At 27.6% G+C, this 13,202-nt stretch overlaps 1 protein-coding gene across 2 annotated transcripts in view; it reads left to right on the forward strand.

The window, feature by feature from the left end:
• The first annotated feature begins 594 nt into the window (after positions 1-594).
• The window catches only part of LOC148303824 (alkylglycerol monooxygenase-like), a 65,183-nt gene continuing 52,575 nt past the window's right edge, over positions 595-13,202 (forward strand). The window contains exon 1 of one of the 2 annotated variants that reach the window (XM_088269333.1): positions 595-776. The gene's annotated coding sequence lies outside the window, so the exon portion shown is untranslated. Of the gene's footprint in view, positions 777-12,211; positions 12,454-13,202 lie in introns of those variants that run through there. The other variant, XM_088269332.1, reaches the window with a different exon arrangement.

The following is a 13,202-nucleotide window of genomic DNA, read 5'->3' on the forward strand; positions in this document are numbered from 1 at the left end:
GAAACTAAAAAACTTACTAACTAAACTAAATTTTAAAAGTAAAATTATATTTTTGGTATGGTAGATAATATAATACTCTCTTTATTATTTTCATCGTACACTTTATGTAATACTACCACTTAAAAACTGTACTTAACCACTACATCAAATCAATCTCTCATCAGGTCAACCATAACTGTGTCGGGTTGTGGTCCCGTGGTTAGTGTCGCGGACTCTTAAGTCAGAGTTTCTCGGTTCGAACCCACTCTACCGCAATTTGATACCTATTTCTAATAATGATCCGCATAGGCTCACAGAAATAGTGTGAAATTGAAATATTTTTGTACATAATATTGTATTGTAATATTGTATTGACACAAATAAGTATTTATCTTCTTTTTTAAAAAAAAATAACTACAAAATATATCGAATATAAAAAAAATTACTATATTAAATTTGTAATATTGTTTTATCGATATTTTTGCATTTTGCTTTTTTGTGTTTTGCCTTTTTATGAGCTACACTGAATTTATGTGGGAATGTCGTGCTGACTGTCATTTTGTGGAACTTATTCAAAGGCGAAAATTATTTTGGTTTCAGTAGCTAACCGACGCGTGTGGGTAAAATTTGTGAACTAACATGCTTTGTAAAACATAACAAGTGGGTCCTCTGGTGAGCGATATTAAGGATAACATTAAAATTAGTCCTTTGTGAGAAAAAGTAATTTACAAATTTCCTTATAAAGGATAAACTGTGTCGGCGTGTTAAGAGAAACTTGTAGCATTTTTGATAACGTGGTACTGTTTTTATTTTTTTAATAATACTATTATAATGGGTTAAACGATTCGTATTTAATTTTTTAACCAAATTTGTTGTAAATTATTTGTAATGTTAACATTAAGAGCAAGTCGCGATGTAATATTTTTATACATATATCTATCTATTTTACAATAAAGTCAGTAAAAAGCAAATCAATAAAAGGCTTTCCGCATTACAAAATGGCTGTTGTGAATTCATACATCCTGTATGTACTATGTCACGAGATTAATAATACACACATTTAAGTATTATTGTAGGGCATATATTTTTTATGTGTTTCTAATGCATTTTATGTTATTTTCTAATGTTTTTTACTTTGCTTAGAGTTCAATGAGTGTAAAAGCCTTCTGGTCGTTATGTAAGTTAAATAAATAAAATGTTATAAAATATTTAAAAAATAAAGCAGTATGTTAAATATTATTTAAGTTAATAAAATTACAAAAGCATTTTTTTCTTTTTCACAATTCAAGAGTTTTTGGTTAAATAAATATTTACCTTATGAAAATACTACGTTACGATGTTCTTTCCAATAGCTCTTAGAATTTTCGTGTATTTTTTTATAATTTGCATATTATTTCGTATAATTTGAATAAAGTAACGTGGCCTGAGAATAATGAAACAAATGTTACTTATGTTACGTGTGTTACGTATGAACGTATGAATACATATTATCATGTTCTACCTACGTAATGGAAAAAAAATCCACATAAATAATATTTCTTTAATTTTGTTACTATTGAATTCGTGAAATGATATCTTTACCGTCCAATTTCATTATAAACTAGCTGTACCCTGGTAAGCGTTGCTGTGGCTCAGTTTAGTTAAATCGAAAAGAAAATAGGAAGCAAACTTTGACAGTAAATATTTTTGGAATTCAATTGCTTAGTTAAAATCAAATATAAGGGTTACATATGTACGAGTACTGAATTTATCGATGCCGATGTTTTATATACATATCCACACCATTTCCAAAGGAGTAGGTATTGTCAGCAATCTAACGGGTACATTTACAGTTTCCTGGATAGCAGGGAAACGTATTTGTGATTATTGATTTTAAACAAGAGACTGAACAATTAAACTTCTATCTTACAGCGATAAAAATGAGCCTTATATTTTCATTATTTAGTAATCTATAATAATTATATCCAGTTAGGAATTACAGGGTCATTACCTGAGAAGATAAGTTAATAGTAGATATATTTAGCTTCCTTCTTACTCTTATCAGTACCCAGGCGTTCTTAAGGCGCTATATCATATCGATGTAGTGTTATCTTGAGGGTAAAGTGGTCAGTCCTAGAAGCTTCAGGTATCATTCTAGATGGATATAAAAAAAATGCGAAAATTTTTTCATATGTATTTTTTTCATTCTTGTAATCGAACACGAATAACTAAATTTAACTTTCGGTTAATTTCGGTTCGATTATTTTATTACACCCTGCTCATTATTCATCGTAGTTAGTGTAATACTCGTACCACTTGGAAACAATTTTTTAGCTTATTAAGTGGTTATCTTATTACCTTAAGTGATATATGCATAATAAGGAGAGTGTTACCATACCACAAAGTTGACAAAGCATTTTAAATAAATAATTATTCGTTATAAAATATTTAAGTATTGTACAGTAACAAATATATAGATTCTTAATATCCTCAATCAAATAAACAAAATGACTTTAATATATTAATAATAATAAGATAAACATTTTATTGTATACCAAAACGAAACAATAATTAAATCTCTGAATTATTAAATAAATTAACTTTCTTTTCATTAACCCCCCTGGAAATCGAACCTGGGATCTCCAGAACGGTAGCGGAGCGTGCTGACCACTACGGAGGCGGACAAATCTGAATACTTGTTTCAAACATTCTCCAAGAGCAAACATGTATGATCCACAAATAATATAAATGAAACGAGTACTTGATTGACTAGTTCATTAATTTCTGGTATAAATATGTATCTATGTACAATGTACAAAATATAATACGCATATTCATTAAGACTGCGATTGTCAAATGAGACACGTCTAGTTTAACTTACGAATCGTTTGTGACCGGATCTTATAGACTTGTTTTTTTTCCATTGATTTGGTGATGGGATCCCAATTTTGAGTCTATCGTCCACTTAAGCTGACCCTTTAACCGATTCAATAAATCAACAATCCATATATGTATGAATTTAAAACAAATTACGGATAGAAAATATAAAATAATAAACTTTAATAAACTTTAAAAACTTAAAATCTAAAAAAAAACTATCAAACCTTTAAAACTAATTAAAAAACATATAAGACTCACCACTACCTAGACTCCATACCAAGGAACATTTATTTTTATTTTACTTCGTTCTCATTTACTTTGTTTATAAATTTTTTTATTGTAAAACGAACTCCCTCTCTAAACACAAGTATCTATTTTATTAGAGAGGTAGAAACGTTATATTTGAAATGGTTGGTATATTTACCAACTTTTTTGTATTATTTAAATATGTATTTTGTAAAAAAAAACAATATTTTTTTTCTTCATTTTCACATCTCAACATGGGTGAAGAAGAAAAAGGAAGTCAGGGCTAACGACCGTCATAGGCTTGGTTAAGTGATTACTTTACACACGCTTAACATTTACTACTTTTGCCCATGATTGACAACCTCTCATGCGAGTTCACAACAGCCATCGATGTTAAAAAGCTTTTTTTAAGCAGAGACACTTTATATTTGTATACAAGGTCCGAGTACTGGATTAAATTCAAATACCTGAGATCCATTTTTGTATTAATTTTAAATCAAACACAGATTTTTTGAGTCTACTAAGTTGTATTTTATTAACAAAAACACATAAAAAATTATACTGTGACAATTGTTTCGCCTTGTTAGGGCATTATCAAACGAATGAGATCCACTTGAGATCCACCTCAAAACATGATAAAAAAAATGTAGCTTATAATTTGATCAGTTATTGTACAACATTTTGAGTGTGTTCAAATACTTGTTTACATATCTGTATTATCTCATTAGTTATTTTTTTTTACATTTTTGACATTTTAACATATGTAGATCTATTGTTTGATGGAACCGGTCTTAAGATCAGATCACTTGAGTGATTCAGATTTTACACACCGAATCTTACTTACCTCCATGTCAAATATGTCATAAATTAGCTAGAACTATGTATGTAATTGGTATTCATAGTCAAGCTGTCTACAAAAAATGCCTTTTTTACTTTCGTTTTCGTTTATGTATCGTTTACTCACAGACACAGTAGCAAAATATTTTTTAAATAAGTGAGTTATATTCGAGCGGTATTGAGTCATTCAGTATTCTAATAATTTAATGTTTCATCATCAAGAAAAATTATCACATACGTTTAACCGAAAAAATGATTTATTGAATTTTTTTAAAGAACAAAGAGATAACGATATTATTATTTATACATTCAATAAAGTTTTTGTGTTTTTAAAGATAATATGGTTATATTCTCAATATTATTAATATTTAAAGCATTTACTTTGTGGTTAGTCATTTTTACTTATTAATTTTTTTAACAAAAATGTTAATAATGAGAGTTTATAACCACTCATCGGCGAGTGGTTATAAACTATTATTAGTATATTATTTTTAACATCTCATCAAAGATGAAGAAGAATATGGAAGTCTGGGCATTTACGAGATATGAGAAACGCCTGAATATACCATTTTATATATTTTCAATTCCATTTTCAATATTGGTGAATGTTACACGTGTGTAAAGTGATCACTTAAACCAGCCTATGACGGTCGTCAGCCCCGTAAATGCCCAGACTTCCATATTCTTCTTCATCTTTGATGAGATGTTAAAAATAATATGAAAATAACTCCTGTAATTGGAGATAATCCAGATTTTGTGAGTAAGTATTTGGACACACTCAAAATGTTGTATTATTATTAATATTTTTGTAAAAAAAATTAAAAGTAATATGGTTATGTAAAATTCAATTACAAACATTCAGTGGTATCCGGAATACATATGGTACCTATATAACAAAAACACAAACCAATTAAAAATAAATCTTTGTTAGATTTCTTTGTCGACTAAATTTCATTAGACCCATAAATAAATAAGGAAGAGTATCAACTCATACATTGTACTTTAGGTACGAAAATATATATACATGTTAAAATTCACGTATTTACTGATATTATTATATACGTATTTTTCATGATTTATTTATTATTCATTTTATTAATTATTTAATCCAAAATATAGCCTGTTGTAAAAGCTTTTAGTAATAATGTATTCTATATTTTTTCTAATTCGGGAATCTAAAATATTTCTTTACTATATTATATTTCGTAAATATTTCTTTACTATATTATATTGTACATATACCATACATACATATTAAAGGTAATTTTCGGAGTATTTTTATAAACATATTTTTTATTTGTACATGTCATTATATTATTACATAAAAATTAGGATTTTTTTAAATATGAGAATATTTATGTTATCCTGTTGTTTTTATTTTTTATTTAATGTATTTATGTTTGAATGTATTGGTTTACTAACTGCTTAAGTATTAACGTGGGTAGAATGAAGAATTTTTTAGAGTATTCATTGAAATTAAGCAGAGATAGGTCGTAATCGTTGAAAATAAACTAACTTCTATATTTCCTTTCTAAATAAAAATTATAAAAAGGCAATTTGACTTAACTTACCACAATATATCCGAATATGTGTGTGTGTGTGTGTGTGTGTGTGTATTTACCATTTGACCAGTGACCGGGGTAATAAATAATTAAAGTGACTGGACAATAAAATTTTGTCATTGTTTTGTTATAAAGTAATGCACTCCCACCAAGAACTGTCAGTAAAAAACTTCAAATATTTCAGGAGAGAAAGATAAACTAAAATAGACAATAGGAAATGTTTAGACAAAAGCGCACTAAGCAGATAAAGGCGAATGTAGATGCCTGTACAAAAAATCTTTACAGGGTCTAATCAGTACGCAAGGCATTCAATAAATGTTTCTTGAAGGTTTTTGGCAGAAACTTTGTGGCAAATTTTATAATCTTTATAAAATAAAACAACTTTTTCACAACCACTTTTTATTGGTTTATCTAAAACATTGAAATACATTTTGAAAAATCACATTTTCATATGGTGTACGGAGTGTGTGGAAGTTTTTGGTATCGTAGGTAAGGTAAGGGTAATTAACTATGACCAACTATGAGCATTTCAATGTCTAAGAATTAGTATATGAACCCTGAGGATGACAAGGTTTTGTCGAAACCAGTTGGAAAAAGTGTACCAATAAAAATAACAAAGTTGTTTTTTTTTGTATTTCAATAAATGGACTAAAATACTAGTCTAGTTGTAAAATGTCTGTGATATTTTGTCTGAAGAAATATTGATAACAATCCAATGAAATTTTTGTGAATTCAATATTAAGATACAAAAATTTGAACATACTAAATATCACTTACCTTATCATTCATCGTTCACTTTGTGTAATACTACATTAAAAATGAACAAAATTGAACGATGAATGATAAGGAAAGTATTATATTACCATGCCAAAAAGTTAACAATACCTTATATATACATAGTATACTAAAAATAGGAAAAAAATTAATCAATACTTGAAATAATTTAAAAATAATCACAAATATATGCAAACTCGTATATAAGGTTTCAGCTTTATTATTTTTCTCTTATCTGCACCCCATAGTGCATAGGGAAGTGCATTGTATTGACTCAGTGTTATCTTGATCGTTACAAGATGATCAATTCTGCTAAGGTACTAGTTCAGGTTAATATGAAATCAATATGAGAATGGAAATTCACAAATACTTATTTTATTATTTTTTTTTTTAATAGACCGTCCCTGAGATCGAACCCGGGACTCCAACACGGTTTATTACTATTTTTGAATTTCAACAGATGAAGCATCGAACTCATATGTGACACGTCCCTCGTCATATGAAATATGCAAAAGATTAAAAAATCATCTGGTGTAAGTTACACAGTTTTTGAAGTGATCACTTACCAGTAAATGACATATCTCAAGCATTGTAATTAATTATCTTTGGTTAAGAAAGGAATGTAAGGCTGAACGAGGAATAATTGAAAAGATTAGGAAGAGTTCTTTGCGGTGGTATGGACATGTGGAGCTAATGGATAGCGATAGAATGACTAAGAAAATATATGTGGCGAATGTGAGAGGGAAAACAGAACGTGGACGACCGAAAAAGACTTGGCACGATCAGATCAATCAGAACCTAAAATCTGGCGGTGTCAAAAGTCTGCGTAATCGGAGGGCATGTATGACTAGATGTATGGATGTGAAGGAGGCGAGGAGTGTATGTCAGGATAGAAGAGTGTGGCGTTCCATCCTCTCTGCCTACCCCTGCGGGGAAACGGCGTGATGGTAGTAGTAGTAGTAGATCTTTGGTTTTCCCTTTCTTAAAACATTTCTACACCAGTATCCCTTTTGACTGTGACTGCCAATCAACACAAAAAAATAAAGTTACTTGTGATATACCTAAACTTCTTTCCCTAACCGTCAAAATATTTTGAAAATTGTTTAGTAAATAGTGTTTAATTATTAATCAGTCTTGATAAAGAAGCGGTTAGCTTCGAAACCGGTAGACATTATAATTAAGTTATAATAAAATATTTAAAGTGATTTTAAAACAAAGTTACATTTTAATTTTGAATAAACCTTTAATTGACTTATTACTACAATTACCTAACTATTACGCCGTTTCCTCGCAAGTTTAAGCTGAGGTAATAAAACGCCACACCAATCTGTATTTGAAAACATTCTTCACCTCTTCCACATTTGTAGATTTCCGTATACATTTTCGCCGATTGTTCCAATTCCTGATATGACTTAAAAAAATTGGAAATATGTGATCACGCCTCATAAATAGATTTTACTGTTCTTTCCTTACTCATTCGTGCCACACGTCCAAACTATCTCAACACACCTTTCTTATCTCAACCTTGCATTCTATACTTACTTTCCTCTTATCATTAGGGCGCTTGTCCACTACACGGGATTTCACCGTCCGGCAGTCCGGTTTTGAAAAATGAAAACGACTACGACGTTAAGCGCGATCGAATTTACGCGCAACGTGTTCACGCACCGATCAAGAGTTCCGATCCGAAGAAAGATGGACAAAAGCATAAGCCAATCGTCGTTTTAAAAAGCTAACTGACGTGCCGAACGGTAAAATTACACGGAATTCCGGGTAGTGGACAAGCCCCCTTATTGTTGATAAATAAGGATAATATGTTAAAATAATAAACATGTTTTATTTTTTAAATATTTCTTAACTATGTGTAGTTATGGGACAAAAAAATGAGTATTATCAGGATTCAAGTGAGGACAGAAACAAAAAAATATTGTTCGGATATTTTCCTTTAGAATTTTTCCTTATTTTTTGTAAACAGATTATGCGTATATAAGACAATGCCAAAGCTATTTCAGCTATGCAGTAAATAGAACTGATTTTTTTCGTTTATTTTCAGCGATGGGAGAATCTAAGAATACGAAAGTAGATAAGATTTACTAATTGACGTTCTTGGCGTTCCTTTTCAAAGATTGTAGAGCATTGTTCATAACAGGGGTGCATCTAGGGCGTTAGGGCGCTGAAAATAATTATAAAAAGTCAACCCTTCATTGGTATTTGGTTCGGGTAAAATGAATAGATTTAAACGAATTTTCGTACAAAAATACGAAAAACTGAGAGATTATCTAAATCTTGAGACTTTCGAAGTTATATCATTTTTAATAAGTAAAATATTGAAAAAAAAAAATTAAAAAAAAAAAATCTTCGATTCTTAAATAAATATAATTGATTTCAGAACATTTTTGGGTGTATCAAAATCCTCGTTTACAAATCTTGAATTCTTCACTTATTGGTTATTTTTACATGTTTCGTTTATACAACTGGTTTTGAGAACTAAAGATGTTCTCAAAACTTGTTGTGTTTGCATAATTACACTCAACAGTGGTGGTATTATGTGTTAAATTTTTAAATTCAAATTATCATGTAAATCGACAAAGTTTAGATGGTAGAAAATGTATAAAAACGCCTTTTTTATGTCATTTTATATCAAGTTTATTTATGCATCATTGATTTATTTTCAAATTTTAGTTGGTAAGTCTTTCAATGTTTTGGAGGCATGTCAATTATTTTTAATAAAATCCCATTTTTATGGTAAGTTTTACGAGCAATGGTCACTTGCGGTATACCTGAATAGATTCTAATGGCATTTTCAATGTCATTAAAGATCTGTGAGACTGCATTTTTATTCAAATATTTTATCATAAATATGCAATATACACTAGCCTGATAGAGATCGTCTGCAATGCCAAGGAAGCTATGAATTTTTATGCTGTGTGTTTATTCACAGACTGTTCACCCAACAAATTATTTTTTAAATATCGTGATTCTATCCTGTCTGCGTTCTATATTGTAAGGCGTAAAATGTATTAACATATTAACTGTTTTCTGTAAAAGTCGAAGTTTTTTTTAATTTAAATTTTATGAATAAACATCTTTATTACTATCTATTTATATATATTTTTTCTAGACCTTGAGATAAAGTGTTCGAGCTTCAAAGATTTGTATGGTATATTCACTTATATAAAATACAACAATACAAGGAATAAAAAGAATATCGTAGTCGTACAGGAGAAAGTAACTAACTAACAATACGTAAAATGCTCAGGACGTTTATTAAAGTCACTTTTGCTTGGCAAGAAAATAAACATCAATGTAGTTAGTCATTTTCAAAAAGTCAATATATTATACTTCCAAGTTTAAAATCGCTTTGGAATTATTTCAGGGCAATATTAAGCTAGTAAAATATCAAATAGTTAATAATCACGTTTTTGTAAAAAAATGCACTTGGTCACTTTCTCCTGTATGACTACGATATGTTTTAAAAAAAACCCGTCCATGAAAAACACTGTAGTTTTCGAAACTAGTCATGTGTATTGAAAAAAACTCATTAAGTAGTATTATTCAAGTGTTTAATAAAAAAAAACAAAATAAATGATTAATACAAATAACAGTAAATCAGGAGTAAAATGAAATGAAATTAAAGAAAATATAAAAATACATGCATACATATAAACAACATTTTGCGTCCAAATACTTGTTCACAAATGTGGGTTTCTTCACTTGTCATTGTCTTAAAATGTCAGAATTATTCTTACATTTTAACATCTTGCATATATATAAATATAAATAATAGGCTCTTTGTTAAAAAACAATATTCTTAAACTTACCATAGGTGGCCCCAGTGAACTCAGACATACAGCGTCATATATATGTAGTAGTTCCAAAAAAATATTGGTGTGGTTGTCAATCAACCAGCCTCTGACAGGTCGTGAGCACTGTCAAAGGATGGTGGAGTGAGCATGTGTATGTGTGTGCGTGTGTGTGTGTTTAACCGCCTTCGTGGTATACTGCGCATCGCCACGTAGGTACTAAGTTTTGATTCCAAGAAACATCGATGAGATTAAAATTCCGTTAACACTATTAATTATTAAAGAATCTACTTTAAACATAATCTAGTTTGGCCTACCTGACTCTTTAAAAGTAAGCCAAAATATTACGTGATAAATTTACCATAAATAATACCAGAAAAAAATCAACAACGATACAGCTATCAACACTAGATTTCATCTTAACAATTATGTTTAAAACATACATTCAATTATAACATTTATAAGTATACTCGAGAATAAAAGTATATGTCGTATGAATTCACCTTTGATTTTGATAACCACAGAGTAAGGTAATCAAGCGATCTATATACGATAAAAATTATGAAATTAAATTTATTTTCAAATGAATTGCACCTACATCCAGGATGCAGAGAATTTCTTTATATTATTGAATTCATGAATTGTTTTCAATTTGAAACAAACTGTCGAAAAAATGTTTTTGATGAAGGTAAATTATTTTTGTAAATAACGAATCACTGCATGAAAAAAATCATTTATTTTAACAAAATAAAACATTTTTAAAAATGTTTTTACTGCTGACAAGAAAATCAGCATAACATAAGTAATTTATCACTAAATTTACATATTGTTTGCATATTGATATCCGTTTTTTTACCTTCGTTAAACCATTTATTTACATATTATTTAGTTACTCAATTTACCATCCATTGTTTTTACAATTTTCGTTTGTTGTCGTTAATATTATTTTATTTCAGGTTGTTAAAAAATATCAAAAAGACTTTTCTCATGATAAAGCTTTATCAATTATTGTGTAAACTCAAGTAATCAAGTTTAGAAAATAATCTCATACATTCTATAACATGTTGTCACTCTTCTGCATAATAGTCGTACGTGTTACTTTAAGTGGATTTAATTGAAAAAATCTATATTTGTATTTTCTATGCATGCATATACTAGGTAAATTTCATATCCATATTTTTCACCTCTTAACAGATACATTTTAAAATAATTTTTCAGAATAAGGAATTCTTGACATTTACCTGTCATGACCTGAGTGATAATTTTAAACACTTGTATCATGCACCATTCTACTCATTATTGATGAATTTTGAACGATTATTATATTAGCAAGATTGTATAAAGATTCTCCACCTTCCTTCATGAATTGTATGAGGGATTTATATTTTTTATTTGACTTACATATTGACCAAATTTTTATTTTATGTTGCGATATTAATCATATATACGTATTTACGTATATGTATATGTATATATATATATATATATATATATATATATATATATATATATATATATATATATATATATATATATATATATATATATATATATATATATATATATATATATATATATATATATATATATATATATATATATATATATATATATATATATATATATATATATATATATATATATATATATATATATATATATATATATATATATATATATATATATATATATATATATATATATATATATATATATATATATATATATATATATATATATATATATATATATATATATATATATATATATATATATATATATATATATATATATATATATATATATATATATATATATATATATATATATATACATAAACATATACATACAAATACATATACATGTGTTTTTATTAAAGTTAATACAAAATAAACACTAAAAAATAAATTTCATTTGAAACACAGTAATTACCGCTAAAACAATGAAAGTTTCCTGTTAAATTTGTGTAAAAACATATTTGACAATTAAGAGGACGACGATATGTGTTTTTATGAGCAACCGGCAGAAAATAATAAGTTTTAAAATGTAAACAAATAAAAACCGGCATGGTAATGAACCGGGACGTAGCGTGACGATTACGTATAAATACGTAACGTGCGTTAAATGCAATCAGTTTGTACATATCTGCCTTTGCGTACTGACGTTGATTGTCTTAGACTTTTGTGTGGTGGACAAAAATACAAGTATCTATATTTTGATTGTCAATATTATCAGTTGAACAAAATCGTTATAAAAAAAGTATTTGAATAAGAACGAGCTAACGTTAACATATAGTATTTTAATATATTGTAATACAGTATTTTAATATATTATTCGGAGCTTAGTGAACATTTGTAGTGCTTCAATTGTGCTGGATACATTTTAAATACTAGGTATGAAGTGTCATATGACACAATTTATTTTAACGACTAATTTTCTTTTTCAGGGAGAAGCGTTGAAATTTTAATTAAATTAACATCAATAAAATTTAATTACTGCGCTTATGAGTTTAACTTATTTTTTAACATATTCTTTTAAAATACCACTTATCGTTCACGAACCGTATGGATAATAAAATGTTACTTTTATTTAAAAGTGAAATAGACAATTTGAAACTTATAATTTAATTTATTTTGCCATTATAATCTTATAAATTCTTCAGGAAAATGCATTTTTTTCTTAATAAATTGAATGTTAAATTACTAAAATCGAAACCAAAAAAATATCATTTTTTAAGATAATTTTCTTTGAATCAATGCTTTATTTTTAAAATAAAAAAATCGAAACGGGAGTTGATTTATTTAATATTTCAGATATGATGATACAGATATGATAAAAAAAACTTGTTTATCATTCAATGTTTTTTATTCATCGTTTACATTTTTTTAAAAATCATAATAATTATAGGGATAAAATAAAAGATTACGATTACCTGCATTTTAAGTAGATTGTCATCGGATTTTTACAATATGAATCAAATAATATCTTAATCTATGAAAGAGAAAAAAATGAACATAATTAAAGTTAAAAACAAACTTGAACTTAAGTGTAATGTTAATGTTAAAAATAAAATGTATGATTTAACAAATTATTAAATTTTTCTGCACAGCTTCATATAATTTATATATTATATTAATATTCA

This window comes from Brachycentrus maculatus, unplaced genomic scaffold, assembly GCF_059751285.1.
Source record: "Brachycentrus maculatus isolate JH-2025_06_01 unplaced genomic scaffold, ASM5975128v1 h1tg000345l, whole genome shotgun sequence".
NCBI lineage: Eukaryota > Metazoa > Arthropoda > Insecta > Trichoptera > Brachycentridae > Brachycentrus > Brachycentrus maculatus.